The following is a 4,502-nucleotide window of genomic DNA, read 5'->3' as shown; positions in this document are numbered from 1 at the left end:
CACCGTTCTTTGTAAATGGCTTAGCGCCATCCTCGCATACCCACCCAATTAAAGGGATCCTCTAGTTTAAGGGGGGGGTGGACTAGCACGAGCAAAACCAATTCTGGCTCCTGCTCATGCTCATCACGCGTCGAAGTTAACAACGACGGGAGTGATGTCGATGTCGAAGATATCGACATCGAAGATGAGAAAGATCTCATGGCAGTGCGCACAAAGCGTACTGAAAAAGACAAAACAAATAAGTCAGCAGAGGAATTTCTGCTAACTCGAGAATCAATAATCCGTTTCGTTCAGGATTCCATTGCTAACGCAGTGGACCGCAGAAACGGAATGCAGACAAACATGGAAGAGCAAATGTTCATTCATTTAAAGTTAATGATCTAGTGCTACTCTCACCGGTAAACTTACCTAAGCGATTAGTCACAAATGGGGGTAGCAGTAAACTACTACCCACGTTCATTGGTCCTTTCCGTGTACTGCATCGCAGAGGCAATGCGTACACAATAGAATTGCCACGTAGGATGCGAACGCATCCTACGTTTTACGTTGGTCGGCTCCGCCCGTACCATCAGTACGCGGCTTCTTCCGAGGACGGATTTGACCACCCTTTTCAAGAATCCCCAAAAGATTCTTGTGATCGCGAACCAGGTTCTCATGTTGAACCTGAAGTTTCTCATGCCGGTTCCGAAGATCCTCGAAACTACGATGAGCTGACGACAGCTCATCGCGAACAGCATGATAGTTCCGCTCGTACTCCAACATGGAGTACGCACTCTTCGAACGGTCTTCCAACAGCTCGATATGGTGAGCCTGCACCGTCTGCTCCAACGAGCGATGCATGCCGCTCTCGTGGTCAAGTCCCTCCTCCAAATCATGGAGGAAGTGATCGATTTTGTCGATCCTCGACATTAGATCCGACAAACGGTTCGGATCTAATTTTCCCTACTCCACCACAACCATTGGTGGATTCCCACGGTGGTCAGCGTTCACTTGTGGAACGTATCCAGAACCACCGTGACGTGAAGGGGCAGCGAACGAATTATCTTGTTCGCTGGCGTGGTTATCCACCTTCACATGTCTGCTGGGAGCCTCGTTCCCAGCATGTTGCTGGCGTTGAGGGCCTCGTCCGTCGGTATGACGAGACCCATCCGATGGTTCAGAAGGCCCATCGGAAAACACGCGCCCTTGGCGGCTGTAAATCGATTGCAAAACGTCAATCGCGTCTTGCAACTCAATAGAGATGCGAGCCCTTCCCCAGGGCAAAAAAAGGGAATAGACATCCCCTTTTACCCTCTTCGAGTTGTCAACACAACACGGACAGGAATCACCCCACGTGAGGCATGGAAGCCCAGCCTCACTTGACAACCGATGCAATTTATACTTTGCACCGGTTGAATTTCGCTTCTCAAATTTATCGCGATCCGCGTTAAGTTTTTGAAACCAGGCCTCGCGTCCAATGTCTTTGACATTGCGAATGAACGCGCTCCAGGCTTGCATAAGCGAGACTTTATCTCGCTTATTATTGCCACTAAACCATCGATACTTAAGAAAAGCATCGAGATATAAATCTTCCTGAGCGCGAAAGTTCTTTGCGCTGGGATCAAGGCCGTGTAGCTTTGTCGCAATAAATAAGGGATATTTATTGTGAAGAGTAGTTTCTCCAGACAAGCTATTGATTAGCCGCTCTGGCAAAAGCCACGGCTTCTTCTCAGGGGCGAGATGGTACATTTTATTGTCTTCACTCCCCTGGGTCCCACTGAAGCAGGGGTACCACATAAACTTTTATTACGATGGCTTACGCCATCGTCATCACCTTGCACAGAAACAGGCGCAGGTGACCGTACAGGAGACGGAACGGGTGATGAGGGATCATCCTCATCGTCAGAACCAAATAGAACATTAACTCGTCTATCAGAATGAGCCCTCTCATTCGAAGGCTCATAGTCAGCCGCCTGACGTCTATTAGGCAACTGTTCTATTTTCCTCCAGTCGGCCATTTCGTCCGACTCGCATTCGTAGTTGATCTCCAAAGAGGGGTCGTATTCACGTGGTGGAACATCACGTGCTCCCGCAACATCTAGTGTCGCGCGAGAAGAAGATACTACGGCAGACGTTCCGTCTGCCGCAAGAGATAACAGTGCGTCACCCGCGGCTGCACGAACCGCAGCCGAAGGCGCCGCACTATCAGCACCCCGCATGAATTTGTTCTTCATGCGATGTATTTTAAAATGATGGTTCTAACCAATCAACATCATTCTTAAATTAATTGGTCACAGAGTGACCACTCGACCCAATGACAGTCAGAGTGATTGTCGTTCAAGGGAGGGGTGATGTAACGGGGTGTATCGTTACATGAAATTAACACTTAAAGGTTGTTTATTAATATATTATCTAAAAGGTAGATAATATTTGGAGGATATTACTTTATTTAGTAATATTCAGAATTCTTATGCATAAATAGGTATAGACCATTATATCGATTTATTCCGCAGACTAATCAGCTGTAGGAGTAATCAAAGAGAGATATAAGATAGAGATGATAATTCAATTATATGTATAGTATTAGATTATTATTAAGTTAGCATTTACAAAGATAGAAAAAGAGACACTTAATTATATTAATACAGTTTTCTTTTAGCCCTCTTTGAGCTAGTTACTTTAAAGAGAAGTCTTCCTCTGCACGTACTAGTGTACGTGAAATAACGTAAGGCACCACTCGAAACTGAAGCAGTGCGAAGTGGACTTGTACTGAAGCAGTACAAGTCGTAGTGCCCCGTTACACAGTCGCTACTCAAGGCTGCCACGCACTACTTGATAAACACCTTCTTATAGGTGCATGCACATTGGAACGGATGACGGCTAGCGTCATCCAAGATACGAGGTATTTAGAACAATACGCTTCCTGTAACGGGCTAAAGTTGCTTTAATGTTACACATTTCCCGTTAAGTACAATTGATGTACTTAAGGGATGGTCAATTACTAAATAATAGTAATTAGACCCATACTAGGGGTGTTGTGCACAATTGTGACCAACCCTTGTGTATGTGATGCACATGAGTGCATTCACATTAGGAGAGATGACGCCCAGCGTCATCCGTGATGACGGATAGCGTCATCCGTTACGCGAGGTATCTATTGGTAAAAATAGGTATTTATATTTAATACGATTAGATATAATCAGTCTGAAAACTGCAACCTACTTGATAAGTGCGCACGAGGAGCCGGATTACCTCTTCCGTGACGACTCTAAATCACAGTACTTAGTGTGTTGGGTGAGGTCGCTAACGCGCCCACCACAACAACCTCACTGCACGCAAGAAAAGCAGGTTAAACCGCTTCCTCGCTGTGCTAGGGGGGCTGGTCTAAGTAGGTCGTGGCCGCATTACGACGGGCCAGTCTACACTTGGTAGCACTTGAAATTCTTCCCACGACCCGCAATTCTGCGTGTGTACGTGAGGATGAGCCTCAATAGTAATTAAGCTCATTTTCCCCACCTCTCCGAATATCATCGGGAGGTGGCAGGGCTTATGGCGCAGGGACTTGGTGAACAAGCCCTGGCCAGGCTCCTGGGTAGTCCTCCTGAGCAACATGTTGCTCAGTTGGAGCAGTTTGAGGCATTCGTGCTCGGACAGCGGAGGGCCGCCTCCGAGTCACAAGGCCAAGCTGCGGCGGAGTCCGTCACTCAGACTCAGGATGAGCTGAGGCATGAGCAGACTCGGAGCGAGGCTCTTAACAGGACTGTTGAGATGCTCTCTGCTCGGCCGCATCAGCCGAGGCCCATTCGGATGGACCCGCCCAAGTTCGATGGAACTGCGGCGCACACGATTGTCCACTGGCTGTTAGCCGTGGAGCAATGCGGTGTGGCACAGCTCATCGAGGATGACAGGCGGATGGTGTCGTATGCCATGTCGCATTGGCGCGGTAAGGTCTCAGAGTGGGCTTACTCGGCGCTTATGGCGGACAGAAGGGCGTTCCCTACATGGGCGATCATTAAAGAAAATATTCGCGCCATGTACCAGCCACCGAACATCGAAGTGTTGCTTCAGGCGCGCTTCTTTGGAGCGCGACAGGCGAAGCGATCTCTGCAAGAGTATGTGCAAGAGATGCGCTCGCTGTCGGCGTCCATAACCGTAGGTCCGATTCCGGAGCACATTAAGGTGCCCACGTTTATGAACGGACTACGGCATGGCCCATCGCGACAGGCCCTTTTCAGAAAGGTGCCGTCGACGATGGAAGAGGCAATCCAAATTGCCTTAGTTGAGGAGCAATCCTACAACAGTGCCTCGGCGACAGCTTGGTATAAGCCGTCGGCCGAGAGGACAGATGCCACTCCTATGGAGTTGGGCAATGCAGACGTGGTCTGTTTTAAATGCGGCAAGCGCGGCCATATGATGGCTCGCTGCTATGCCAGGGTCCCTGCTGGGGCAAAAATGCCCAGCAAGAGGACTCCCTTCCCAAAGGGCGATGGCAAGAACCAGCGTGCGAGACGCATGAGTTCTGC

This window comes from Bremia lactucae (genome assembly GCF_004359215.1).
Source record: "Bremia lactucae strain SF5 chromosome Unknown BlacSF5_NotPlaced_17_SHOA01000003.1_2250557bp, whole genome shotgun sequence".
NCBI lineage: Eukaryota > Oomycota > Peronosporomycetes > Peronosporales > Peronosporaceae > Bremia > Bremia lactucae.
The sequence above is the reverse complement of the archived record's forward strand: the minus strand, read 5'-3'. Positions refer to the sequence as shown.